Source organism: Periplaneta americana, chromosome 2 (assembly GCF_040183065.1).
Source record: "Periplaneta americana isolate PAMFEO1 chromosome 2, P.americana_PAMFEO1_priV1, whole genome shotgun sequence".
NCBI lineage: Eukaryota > Metazoa > Arthropoda > Insecta > Blattodea > Blattidae > Periplaneta > Periplaneta americana.
The window spans coordinates 109,932,668-109,947,961 of NC_091118.1; the positions used below are offsets into that span (position 1 = coordinate 109,932,668).

Below are 15,294 nucleotides of genomic sequence, written 5' to 3' on the forward strand. Positions count from 1 at the left end.
AAAAAGTAAAGGTGATGGTGCATCTCCTTGCTTTAGCCCGCAATGAATTGGAAAAGTATCAGAAAGAAATTGTACTCTGCTCTACGTTTCACTGAGACATATTTTAATTAATCGAACTAGTTTCTTGGGAATTTGATTAATAGCCTACTACCACCTTTTAAAATATCGAATGTTTTGCTTTAGGCCTATTATTTTTCTTCTTTTCCTTCTTCTCTTCAATTTCTCTGCCTCTCTGCTCCATTATTTTTTTTATCTTACTTCATTCTCTCTCTCATTCTTTCACTCACTCTCTTTTATTGACTATTTAATGACACTGAATTAACTAACACCTACTTAGCGTCGATGAAATTAGTGATGCGAGATGAGGCCGATGATTCCCCGTAGATTACCTGACATTCGTCTTATAGTTGGGAAAAAATCAGGTAATCAGCCCAAGCGAGAATCTAACCCACTCCCGAGTGCAATTTCGGATCAGTACATATAGACTATGCGTCTGCCGCCTGAATTACCCCGGTGACTCGCTCAGTCTTTCTTTTTCTGTCTCTTCGGTTTCATTGTTTTTCTTGAATTCGTTTTTACTTCTTCCTTTCTTTATTCTTATATAGGCATATATAATAAATATAATCATTCCACTTATTACTTAATTTTCCGTTTCATTTTCTTTTTAAGCACCTTCTGTTCTATTTAGTTTGTTTTATTTCTTCTTTTCTATTTTGTCACATCAGAGAGCATTGATTGTGTCTCCTAAAAAATTGAGCTTTCAAGACGTAACATCTGACATAGGACCTTGTTCCCGCGGGCAAATACGGTGGTGGACCCGGAAAGGGAAGCGTTTTCTCTCGCCGTACAAGCGTTTCCCATTTAAGAGGAAAACCTCCTAATCACCTGGGGTTTGAGCGATAACTAAGGTGGCCATTAAGGAGATTCATCTGCTGCCAGATCAGTCTTCTGCTGGTCGTTTGCAGGTTCAGTTCATCTGCACACGTAAGTCAAACAACATCCAGCCCAGATCTGGATCTTCAGGCTGTAGTATAGTGAAGTACGTAATAATAACTATTTCTCTTTTATTTTATTTAGCTTAGTATCTGGTCATATTTGAAGCGACTGACTTGCGTCAGAGGATTACTTGCATGAGACTATGATTAATAATAAATTGTAATGAAATCTATACTTGAACATAGAAAGAAATTATGTGAAATTAAAAGAAGGCTTAAGTACTAATGAACATTAAATTAAGTATAAAGACACACTGGTACTAGTAGGCCTACATCATGTAGTCTATCTGTTTAATAGTTTTCAATACACAGATAATTAGCCTACAAAATATCGTTAACAAGACGCACTAATATCGTAACTTACCTCATAATTGAGACATTTTAATTTATCTATGAAAAGTGATTACAAATAACTTAGCTTACTTTGCTTGTGTATTGCTCTACAATATTAAATTACACCAAAGAAAAATATATTATTATTATTAATACTCGTAATACAATTTAACAATACGTTCCAATTAAGGATATGTATGTAGTTATAAATTACATTATTTGTGTGATGGCTTAATTTTATTAACGTACTTCTTTCTTATTCTGTTTTTCTAGCAGATTAATTCATCCATATATTATTTATGCATTATTAGCATTTAGTTATAAAGCACATATCAATTTTAAGTATTTCTGCTAAGGGAAAAGTACTTAACTGGCTTAAGCATTGAGATATCCTTGAATTTAAGTTTGTAACCTTCTCACAATAGAAATGTTTAAATTGATCTGTTTTATACTAGAAGTTATACATACATGCAGTTAGTAGGAGAAAAAAATATTAATAATGTAATGTAATCAATTGACTAAATACAATAAAATTATACTCATTTAATTTATAGGAACTTTGTTCAGTTCAATATACATATTAAATACAGTGGATTTCGAAAGAGCACTGCTCGTGTTCGGGAGTCAGTTCAAAAAATGCAAACATTTACAAAGGCTACAAAAAATCAATTATTTTGTCTTAAAAACAATAACAAAGTATAGAAAAGGTAAAATGTAGAATCATTTAGTAAATATTATTTGTAATCAATAAAGAATAAAAGTAATAAACAAAATACAGTAAAACAAAATCTGGAACCATTTAGTGGTTCTTAATTATAATTAATAAAGAATGTAAAAAATGAAATGTAGTAAAAGCAAAATAGAACCATTTAATAATTGTTATTTACAATTAGTAAATAATAAAAAATAATAAAAATAAGGAATAAAATGCAGAAAAAACGAAGTGGAACCACTTAATAACTGTTAATAAATAATTAGTGAAGAACAAATTTAAGAATAGAAATAAATTAGAACTCTTTTCTATAAAATATCTATTATTCCTTTCTTTTCAACCTATGTATATTCAGTTTGCAAATATTAGGCACACCGGTCACAGCACCTCGGACTTCCGCCGAAACAGTTAGGCTATAATGTTCCGCAACCGCTTCAATAATAATCACAATAAACAATGATAATAACCACATACCTTGTCATAAGAGATGTTGGAAATGTCCTTCTCCATACACATATTTCTGACATCTTGTCAGGAAATTTTCATTCACACTCGAGAGTTCAATATCCGAAATTGAGTCAATTTCTCGCCTGATGTTTTCTTTTAGTTCTTTCAATGTATGGGGGTTTGTTGCATACACTTTATTTTTCAAGTTCCTCCGTAGATAAAAATCGCATACAGTTAAATCAGGGATCGTGTTACTCTTCGCTTTCTATCACGAATCGATCCCGTTTCCCTGAATTTATTCAAAAGTCTTCGCACGGTTTCTCTGTGTGTAATAGGTAAACAGGGAAATTGTGTTTCAAATCGACTTCTAACTTCGCTACAAGAGTTTGTTACCACATATATGTCGCACATAAAGTCCTTTGAGGTAATGTGTAAACGTTCGAGGCATTATGGAAAACTGTGCAAGCACTGATAATACTCGTAACGTAATTAGCACTTAAAATTCGTATATTTATACGCATGGAATAGGAACGAAACAAACTAGACAATGGCTTCATATACACATGGAACAGAAACGAAACAAACTGATAACGTGATAACACTCGTAACTTAATTAACACTTAAAACTCGTACATTTATACGCATGGAACAGGAACGAAACAAACTAGACAATGGCTTCAGTGCGACTGCTGTTCACTCACACAACCTGCTGTTGCCACAAAATTGCGCAAATCTTATTAGCAGGCGGCGGGAGTCCCAGCTGCGGGGATATTATAACTGTTCAGGCGGCAGTCCGAGCTGTTGCGGCCGGCATGCGAGCCCCGTGCGTTGGCCGCAATGAGAAAGAAAAGCACTGTTTGATTTAACCAAGATGTTGCATAACACTGTTTTTTTTATAAAGGAAAGGAGGCTTTTCGTACACACATGCGCCTACGCCCACATACACATAAATGCATACATACACACATACATACATACATACATACATACATACATACATACATACATACATACATACATGCATACGAGTACATACATTTGCTGCGTCTTGTATTGTTCCAATAAGTTTATTTCATAATTAAGTGCAAACTGAGTAAGAAAATAAAATAATTACACAATAGAAATTACTAAGGTTGCCCTTCTTATGGAATTGTAAACTATTACCAGGTGCCAGTGCCGGTGCCGGTGCCGGTGCCGGTTTTCTTTCCGAACTGAATGGAACACTTGGTATCTTGAACCCTTCTATTGGAAAAACGTCATCTGAATTCCTCAACAGCAGCCAATGCATTACCATCACAAAATCAATAAAGAAACGCATGTCTGCATATTCACTATGCAAATGCACGAATTACATGTCAAGTGAACGTGTATTCAAGTTGTGTATGTTGCGCAGGTGTTGTGGAACTCAGATGCTGCCGTGTGCAAAAGATCTGGGTAACACGTCAAGTATAGTACACGGAACCGCAAGACGTTCCAGTATTTCTCCCTTTAATTTTTCTCCAACCGTTAGACTTCGGACATAGGTATAGCAGGTTGAATCGATGTGAGTTAACCCAAACTACATTATCCTGAAGTATTTTACATTCCTCCTGAGACACTCAGTATACATACTGTAAATATACAGGATGTAAGGGGTATAAGTATATCAAAGTCGTCGGGGACGGTCTACAGGATCAAAAATGTCCATACAACATAGGGTCAAAACTCGATAGTTTTCTCATAAAAAATATTTATTTTCTTATTTTATTTACGTTATACTGCTTATATCGTTAGTAAAATTACGAAAACAATTATTACATAAGTAGATATATCTAACAAAGAGTTAATATTAGTTTAAACAGGACGAATAGAAGAAATAGTGTACGCACTCCTATGCTTTCTCATTGTCGGTGGCGGACCTGACAACTAGTGGCGCTTCGATCGCTAGGAGCCATCTGTTGTCTGAAGTGAGACACCGAAAATATATTTCTCGCGCGTTTAATGGTGAAAGTTTCTAAGAGTTGTTAATATGATTCGTTGTTGAGAGTTACGTAGATGTCTTCAATTTGTTGTGCTCTGAATTAACCAGTGACAAAAGAATATTGTATGGTGGTTTACAAACTAATTACAAAAATTCCGTACTGTTTTGTTCCGAGTTGTAGCTCGGGATACAGTAGAAATAGTGTAACAAGTCATTTCTTTTCATCTCCCAAAAAAAAAAAAAAAATGAGTTTGGGAAATGGGTCAGAGCGATTTCGCGGAAAAATAGGCAGCTTTCGGTAAATAACCGATCAGACTGTTTTAATATAAAAAGTCATAAGACAGCAATACCGCGAGTGTGTTGAAAATTACAAACAGGAACTCTACCTCACATTTTCCCTAATTTACCGAAATGGTGATATATCTATACTAATAATAAATCTGTAGCTGAAATTTTTCTGGTAATTTTCCAAAAATAATTGGTCCTAACATATATAATTAACCACCCTGAAACCGAAAATCGCTTTTTTGAAATTTTTGTTTGTATGTCTGTCTGTATGTTTGTTACCTTTTCACGCGATAATGGCTGACAAATTTCGATGAAAATTGGAATATAAATTAAATTCGTTGTATCTTAGATTTTAAGCTACATGGCATTCAAAATACATTATTTAAAAAGGGGGTTATAAGGGGGCCTGAATTAAATAAATCGAAATATCTCGCTTATTATTGATTTTTGTGAAAAATGTTACATAACAAAAGTTTCTTTAAAATTAATTTGCGATAAGTTTTATTCCTTGAAAAATTTTGATAGGACTGATATTTAATGAGATAAATGAGTTTTAAAATTAAAATAACTGCCATCTAAGGCCGTGTAATGAATTAAAAAACAAATGACTTCGTCTATAAGGGGCTTTGAACAGCAACAATCGAAAGCTATGAAAGAAAGCCTACAGAGAATGTTTCTGTGTTTGTATGAAGTAATATCGGAAGCTAAATTAGCCGATTTGTGTAATTAATTATTATTTCACCATTGGAAAGTGTAGTTTCCCTAGATGGACATAATGGTATAATGTTATTACAGTAACTTCTGATATATAATATAATATAATATAATATAATATAATATAATATAATATAATATAATATAATATGTATTATATAATACAGGGACATCATTTTATTTTTACTAACATTTTTAATATTAACCTGTCTATACCTTTAGAGAACCGGAAACACCGCTTGCTCCCCCCTCCAAGACTGGAGTTCGATGATACTGGCGTAAAACACAAATCACTCTACTAGGTATAGGATGGAAGAGAAGTAGCTCATCCATTTACGTAAACTAGGAAATATCGCGATTTTGAGTTTGATAATTTTCATTAGGTTTTTCTTTAATCAAAGTACAGTACTGTATTAAGAATAACGTCGCTTAAGAACCAATACCGCGTAACTGACAAAATGTAAATTTTACAGGAGAAGGAAAAAACCGAATAAAAACCATAAAAATAACGCAATAGTCTTGAAAAGTGGTGTATGGCTATGAAATAGCATAACTAATTTGTAACTAAGTAAAAATGGATGATCATGGCCGTAGACATTTGGCCATGTCACTTACACAGTATTGGAACTCTGCCGTTGACTACATTTTGTTAGTTACGCGGTATTGTGAGGCCACTTTAGCAGCTTCAAGACACATGCCGACAAGCGTTTTCTTTGCGTGAAAACTGCCTTCTGGAAATATTATTCGTGCTCTTGTATATGTCAATGTGTTATCTGAATTGTTGTCCTACCATCTGACTTGAGGTCAAGGTCGGTAGGCTGTAGCTTGAATCAGCACTAGATTACGTTCCAGACAATGATTGCTGCATTCTTAGTCAATCAAATGCTGAAACTATGGGAAAGGAAAAAGAAGACACAGTTCAATGTTTATTGTTATAATAATAATAATAATAATAATAATAATAATAATAATAATAATAATAATAATAATAATAATAGGGACCGATGGCGGGCTTATGTGAGGGCGGCAATGAACCTTCGGGTTCCTTAAAAGCCATTTGTATGTAAATAATAATAATAATAATAATAATAATAATAATAATAATAATGACAATCTGATACCAGGTACTTTATTTTCACACTACGTATATGAATAGATAAGTAGAATTGTTGCTAAAACGTTGCTGACAAATATAATTTTATAATAAAATAATTAATAATAATAATATTATTATTATTATTATTATTATTATTATTATTATTATTATTATTATTATTATTATTATTATTGACAATGGACTTGACTGACTTGCGAATAATAAAAAGAAAATCATATAATGATGATAATTTTTCAGGCACAATATTCGTTAAACACAATAAAGAAATAATTATAGGCCTATGCTGAAATCACAAAAACTAATCCTTGAGTAACCCTAGTGTGGAATACTATCATAAAAACTATGGCACAATCGGTTCTATATACAGTAATGTGACGGTAATTTAGGCAGGCTACTAATGCTCTTTTTTTTCTGTGCTTTTGCACGAGAACATGACTTTTTTTTTACTGAAGGGACGCCATCAGTACTATTAGCTAACCAATATTGCACAGTTCATTCTTTAATTCCCAATGTACACAGAAACATCTTTTTGCAAACCTGAATTTTTTTCTTATCAACTTTTAGGTTGTAGACAAATGTTCTCTTTCTTCTCGATTCAGAATTTGTACTGTCAGGTCTTTTCGTAGATTTGATACGTAAACGGTCCTCTGTTCCCAAGTCATAGATTTCCAGAATGCCTGAAAGATGTCTTCTCTCATTAGAAATTAAATTACAGCCCATTACTTTCGAATTTTTTCACATTTTATAACTACACTCTGGCCCCAAATTCCTTGCATCTCTTTCCGTATCATGTGTTACTTTGCCATCTTTCGATCTCTTGTAGCTAAGATAAGCTTCCTCTTCCATTCTAAGTTTTCTATTTTTCATTTTCTTCCACTTACCCTTTTGTGGCTTTGAACTTCTTTTTCTTTTCTGTCAAATTTCCATGAAACGCTTGTAGATTCTTCTCTTTACCTTTTTCTGACGAATGTAAAGATGTAGAATAAGTAGCACTCACAAATTCTTCGGGGTCGTCTACATATGAAGACGCTTCCGAAATTTGGTGTAGATCCTTCATTGACATGGCATTGTCTTCAGTTTCTGTCCTATCCTATTTCTAGCTGTATTATTTTAATAGCGTTGCTTTAAATCATACCAGACTGCATAATACGATCATAACATTACCGGTAACACTGGACGGATAATCCCTGATCTGCAGCAGCCCATTTCCAGAAGGACGGTTTTCTCTTGCATTTGAATTATCAGGCAGTACACCTATGAATAAGATGAGATTACTAGTGTTTATAAATGTGATATAAATGGCTTAAAAACATGTGTAGTAAATATTATCATCAATTTAGATCTTCCTCCTACCGGAGGAAATGGAAGGAACCAAGCTCAGCACCACTAAATGTAGCACAAATTATTTTAGCGGCCCCATTCATGATTATTTATATTAAGTACTTAAATTAAGTTTGCTGTTATGATTCCGTAACTGAAGAAAAATAAACGTTTAATAACTGTGATACTTCTTATGCCATACCTTTGTTAATGTTCACAGAAGTTTCTCCAGTCTTGAATGCAGAACATAGCACAGATAGGATTTCGTTCTCGCTAAACTGACTGTCGTCTGATTCATTGTCCATTTCTTTTCTTGTATCTGTAGGCCTATATAATAATAAAATATTAAATAAACTATATTTCAGTGAATGAACTTGGAGATTCTGCGGCAATTCAGCTCAACTAACATTCAATTGACATCATTGAAATAATTCTATTATATTTACCTTTTAAATAATTGAAACTGAACACTTCTTTAATCTTCTCAGAATATCACACACTGTTGATACAATTTTACAAGTCAGCAACGAGAACCAGCTTCCGTACTGAGGGCGCGTAGGGAGTAGACATAACAGCCTATCTGTTGTCAGATACGCGGTATTTCCTACAGACTTCTCGTGACTTCAGATACGCGGTATTGTACCCCCCTTCTTCGCACGCAGGCCATTCATGCAATCAAATTCCCGCGCTTGTCAATGCATGCAGATGACAGTGGAGGTACCATCTGTGCAAAAAAACAGTTTTGACCAAAAATGTCAGTTACGCGGTATTGGTTCTTAAGCGACGATAAGTGTTTTTACTCACGAAGTGAGTTATCCATGCGAACGTATTCATTATGCAGTGTATATTATACTGTCTACAGCACATTAGCGTACAATATAGAGAAAGAAGTTAAATTGAAAAATAATCATAATATGAATATTTAAACACAATTTTGAAAATGGTGGCCGTTCATTTCGATACAGGCTTCAGTTCTTTTATGCATATTATCGCACTATAGACTATTGCATCTAATTCCAATTGCCAGTTTCGTCCTTCGTACTAGTAACTCATGTTGAAATAATTCTGTACCTACTCTACGTACTGTAAATTCAATCTTCACTTCTGCCCGACCCGAAAATATAAAATTACTCAGACATGCTATCTACTGTCCGTCCAAGTGGTTATGCCGCAGGATTGTAGAAAGGGAGGAAATCACGTGACAGTTAATTACTTAACGAGGCCCTTTTATTTAAGTTAAATTAAACAGCTGTATAATATTACGTAAACGTCCAATTCCTAAGAGAAATTAATGTTTTCAGAAAAGAGCTAAGACAGTCCAGCTTTTACAGAGGGGCGAGCAGAAGCAGGTGGGGGAAATCGGGATGCGACGTAGGCAAACGGACAGTACCTGTGCGAAAATATGATTCAATATTGAAAGCTCTTTCGTCACTGGAAAACGCGAACATATTTCTGGAACGTACTATACTCAGTAACTCAGTACTGCTTACTATCTGCGGTCTTGGTTCTGTGTGGAGTTGGAACGTCCTTAGTAGAAGGGGTGGGAGTGAAGTACATTCAAAAACTCAGGTACAATAAAAATTGAAGTAAAAATAAAATGATGTCCCTGTATAATTTAAGTTATTTGAAGGGTTCACAACCATAGTGGGCCAAGCGCCATTTACTGAATACGTAGAAAACAAGGGTTAAAATTAAGTTATTACTAGACATCGGATTTTTAGGCACTAAAATTGCAGTTTTAGGCGCCTAAAATAAGCTCAAAATTTGTAAAATTAGGCTCTATTTTAATGAAAATAGGCATTTTATGCACATCAACATATCATACTTATTTCTTTCACTGAAATTTTTAGTTATACACTAAAATACGCACAAAAAAGTATGTTTGAACATTAAAAAAGAATACTATATTATATTTATAAACAGAGCTGCACATATTTAATATATTGAAACTAATGAAATAATGATTATTGATATCAAGATTACTCATTTTAAGTTATTGAAATTCAGTTCCATGCTCAGACTTTATTATAATTATCTGCACAGTACACCACCAGAATTTTTTCTAAATTCTCCACACTTAACCTTTGCCTTTTGTCACTGAGAATCATTTTGAAAGCAGAAAAACTTCTTTCAACCGAAACTGATGTGAGAGGCGCAAATTTTAAATTAGGTACAATAGAAACATCAATACTTACTGGAACATTTACACTTTCCCCCGATATCACTCTTGATACTTTTTCCAACAATGAAAATCCTACATTCTTATTTAATACGTTGTCCCACTTATTTTTAACTTTTTTCCCCAGTTTCGCCCAAAGCAGAATGTATGTTCACTTGAGCTTCCTTTACTATTGCTATTTGGCTACAAAGAGATTGTTTTTCACGTTCTAATTGTTCAATGCTTGCAGGTATGAAAGAAAAGTTTGATGTTATGTAGGCAATATCGTTTTTCACTCGTGAGTCATTCAGACAATCTTTCACTGCTTTCACACACGCTGCACTATCAGTTTCAGGTAATTTATCAATAACTGTGACCACTTCTTTAAAATACTTAGAATAATACACCACTGACTGAATCCAGGTTCCCCATCGTGTAACAACCGGCTGAGGTGGGAGTGGGATATCTGGAAAGTTCTCTCTGAATATTGAAATCCTGGATGGGGCTTTACAAAAACATTTTTTTTGTGTTAGAAATAAACGAATTGACAAGAGGAAATTCATTCCGGATTGTTTCAGAAACCCTGTGAAGGCCATGTGCTAGACAGGTTACATGCGTGAGGTTAGGATAAAATGTTTTAAGAAGTGGAGCTGCAGCAACCATGTATGAGGCAGCATCAGTACAAAACAACAGAATTTTAGAATCGTCTATATTACCTGAGTATAAAGGCTGTAGGCCTTTATTTACAAAATAAGCAATGGCTTGGCTATTCACTTTCGAAAGTTCCTTAACACATACGAGGTGTGGAATCGAAGGTCCATCAGGACTAAGTTTTCCTACTACCATATTTGAGGTTTCATCCACAGAGACCCATATGTAAGAATCACCTATATCCTCCCGAATGGAGGCTAAAGTTTCATTGTATATTCTGTCTAAGTAATTTTTTCTTAGGGTCGACTCAGATGGGATATTTTGTTTGCAGTATTTTTGTAAAAACTGTCTTAAAACCGGATTTTCAATTGCATTCCAGGGAATGTTAGCAGCAACAAACGCTCTGGTTAAATCAGCATAGAAATTGCTGCTGAGATTGGAGGAAGTAGGCTGTTAGTAAAGTTTGTTGCAGTTGATTTTTCTGCTGAGCTTCAGCCTTATGAGCCGCTCCTTGCACATGCTGCTTTAGGTGGCACTTCTTTTCTTGCGAAATCTAAAAATGTAAAGTAAACTGAATTAAAATAAAATCCTAATTGTTGTATTGCCGTATTTCTATCACAAAGTTAGTGGGTTCGAACAATCAAAATTTTAATGACCTGCAAATACTTTAACTATCGGAATTTAAAAGGTTAAAGTGTAGTGGTCTTAAAAAGAATTATACCTCAGGATAGCTCAGTCAATATATAAATATTATAGGCCTACTCATTAAAATTTATAGAATTTATATATTTCAACTATTGTTACATACCTGTTTGCTACAAATCTTGCAGAATATTATTTTTCCATCATAAGTGAATTCTGAATATTCTGTTAGCCATTGCCGGATCAATGTAGATTTTGCACTTATATTTTTCGGCATTATCGCGTTAAACTTCACAGGAAAACGTCCTACCGCTCAAAACTTCTCAACACAAATAAGGTGAGGGAAAGAGCAACTGTTAACGAGCATTCAAATGAACCATTGTTATTGAGATTCAATTGGACAAAAATACAAAGTTCCACTTAGACTATTGTTGCATTTCCTGGTAGAGTTAACACTAGGAGGGCCATTCTTTTAAATATTTTGTAACGGTTTACCCTACTAATTCGCAGTTTTACGACTTTTCATAAATATTTCAAAAACACTCTTTCTCCAAAAATTGTGATTTTATGACACTCTGAAGGGCAGTACAGCTAATCGGTTTCAGACCGAAAAAAAGTCATTTTTATAGTATAGTATATCTCTGAATCGGTAGCAGCACATGTTGTGATTGTTGCCTGCTTCAAAACTAAGGTTGGTTCTTTGTCGGCATTTATGCCTCCAAACATGTTAAATTCGGTGAAATCTATTGCGAGTATCGTGAGATTCAAAACATTTTGTTTCATTAGCAATGGTTTCATGGCCGGTGTGAAGCAAACTTTCCACTTTTTAAATGCCTTAAATTTCGCAGTGAATGCATGTATAAATTATAAAAAGTAAGAGTAAAATGCGAAACTTTACAGTGAGTTAGGCATTTTTAGGCGAATATTAACAAATTGGGCTCTAATAACCGTTTTATGGCATTTTAGGGCACTATAAAACTCTTTGAATACCTTTCAATTTCCATGAAACACAAATATTAATAATTATGTTCACTTTTCTCCTAAAGAAACAAAATAGGCATTTGCCCTAGAATCCGATGTCTGGTTATTACCATAATTCAAAGGAAACCTATAACAAGTAAGATAAAATATACATATTAAATCTAAATGATGCCAATCTTCATTAAACTATGGTTGCATGTAATAAAAATTAAGAAACAGGTTAAAGGAATTGTCATTGCACCAAATGAGTGTCTCTGGACCAAAATGATCGCATTTTAATTATTTGGATGCAATTTAAATTAAGTAACATATTAAACGATTTATCCTTCTATCAAACACGAATGTTCCCTGGATCAAACGTCCTATTTTAATTATGTAATTACTTTATATTTATTTCTAACGGGTGCAGCGGAGCGCACGGATATAGCTAGTATGAAAATAAACGTTTCAGAGCGGTAATATTCGATGAGGTCAAAGTCAGGGAAGAAATTCAATTTAATAATTATTTCCTTAAAATGGACGTATTTGTTGATTTCGGAGATCTCACGACTGATATCCAAAAGAATCAATTAGCAAATCATGCATTAGTATTTATGTTTATGCCATTTATGCAAGATTGGATTCAGCCAATTGCTATTTACGCTTGTAGAAACGCTACTCCAGGTGACATCCTCGCTAAAATTCTTATACAAGTTATACTACAATTAGAAGCAGTTGAGACGAGAGTAGTCGGTTTCATTTGTGATGGCAGTCAAACATATAGAAAGGCCTGGAAGTCTTATAAATCAGTGGAAAAAATTTTCAGAATTATACTATATTCCTAATTCGTTCGACGATAAAAAATAAAGATACAGGCATTCTCAGATATTGTGCACATACTGAAATGCATAAGAAATTATTTCCATGATAAAACTGAACTCTCTTGCAAAGAGAAAAATATCAATTTTAGGTTTTATAGGAGACTTTTTAAGGAAGAGTTATCTGGATGTGCGGGTCTTAGGGTTTGTCCCAAGTTGACAACAGCTCATTTAGACCTCTCGTCCTTTGAGAGAATGGATGTCAGACTCGCGTTCCAACTCTTCAGCAACAGTGTCGCCAAATTCCTCAAATCTTATCGGGAAGTAGGGTCATCGGGTTTCGAAGGCAGTGAGGGCACTGAAGTATTTACAAAGCATTTAAACTGTATTGTCGGCGCATTAAATTCACACATTTCTGCTAAGGTTCTTTATAAAGACTCTTCTGATCACAAATTCCTTACTGATTTTCTTCAGTGTCTCACAACTACAACCAACACATTTGCGTCTGCTACAACAATGCTTAGTAGTAACCTCGCAGAGTACCTTAGAAATGAGCGAATGGTTTTGGAGCAAATGATACAAATATATCCTAACAGGGAAACTCGCCCAAGACCCCTTGGAACGTCACTTCGGAATTTTGTCCTCACTCACTTAAGATGACCATTCTTCGACGATAGATTTCTTCCACATGTATTTACTACGAAGCAGATCCTTAACATTGCTGGAAACTCTGATGAACTACTCACATCGTTTATGAATCAAATGCGAAACATTAGCGCGAAATGTGGAATTACGCGACAAGACATTTAAGAAGTCTGTAGAAACTTGTATAAAAGAAAAAAAAAATGTTATTCATGAAAAAATACATGGTCAAGACTGGGAAAGTGCTGTGCCCGAGTTGGTGAATACCACTCCTGCTGCGTTGATTGACATGTTTAGTGTATTATGTGGCCGGTTATGTCGTAAATCATTCCTCTAATTTTATTGCGTGTACTCTCTGTGCCTTTCGACAGGAATGTAATTGGTCTAAACTTTGTGCAGCTCTCACCCAAATCAAAGACTACCGATCAGGTAGTGTATGACGTACTTATTCAAAGAGAATTGAAAATTAAAGTAAAGATTAGCGCAGCAAGTGCAATGTGGATGACATCTTCTATTTTGACACCATTGACGCTCTTTCGATTCAGTCTTCGGAAGCAGGTTGATGCAGAGAACACATCATGGTTATTATTACTAAATTAGTCTACCACTACTTAAAGTGCTGATTCTTCTCCAGGACAAAGTAAATCCGAAGATAAATTACAATCTCGTAAATCCGTCAAGTCATCTCGCAAACTCTCTAAGGTTACAGATAACTAATCCGTGTGAATATAATTTAATTAATTTATAGGCACGAAAAATATCATTCACCTCTTTATTTACTAACATTTTGTAGGTTTTTTCTGTCCCTGAATTCGCAGCTTGTTACGAAAATATTATTCAAATGCTGAACTTATAATATTGCTTTTACAACGTTTTCAGATCTCATTGTATTTTCTGTTAAAAACGTTCATAATAGTATTACCTGATAGAAGACTATTAATTGTGAATAAGAGATTATAAAGGTATTTCTTAAGTTGCGAATAGCCGGGTTAAATGGAAGAAATTTGCTTTTAAAAAGGACTACATTCAGCGTAACAAGTACTGTGAACTCCTTCCGAGTCTGGCTCATAGCAGTAACAGCGCCGCGTTGCGGCGGATCCGTGTAAACTCACAGAGTGCGTACACTATTTCTTCTATTCGTCCTGGTTTAAATAAATATTTGTGTGTTCTATTACGTTTTCGTGAAATTAAATAAAAATGCATGCTTAAATTTGTTAATATTCTGGCGTGAGACACATGGCAACGTTCAGCAGGCAGTACTCTGCACAGACGTATACGAGTCAGCTGAGTTCAAGCTCACTGTCCCTAGCTCTATTGCCAAGCGGATGGCAGTTCAGTACAGGGTATATGATAAACAACTTAATGTCATTCACAGTTTATGAATATCATATGTTATTAATTTATGGAGAAAGTTGTCGTAATTCAAATGAGGCAAGAAAGCTGTACCGTCAACGTTTTCCTCAAAGAAGGTTACCTAATCGGCGAACTTTTGTAGCAGTTTCTCAACAATTATTAGAAACAAGAAGAATTACCCCGT

General features: G+C 34.4%; 1 protein-coding gene across 1 annotated transcript in view; it reads left to right on the top strand.

Moving 5' to 3' along the window:
• The first annotated feature begins 960 nt into the window (after positions 1-960).
• LOC138694500 (uncharacterized) overlaps positions 961-15,294 on the top strand; it is a 39,374-nt gene continuing 25,040 nt past the window's right edge. Inside the window, exon 1 of the mRNA XM_069818275.1 lies at positions 961-1,039. The gene's annotated coding sequence lies outside the window, so the exon portion shown is untranslated. The remainder of the gene's footprint in view (positions 1,040-15,294) is intronic.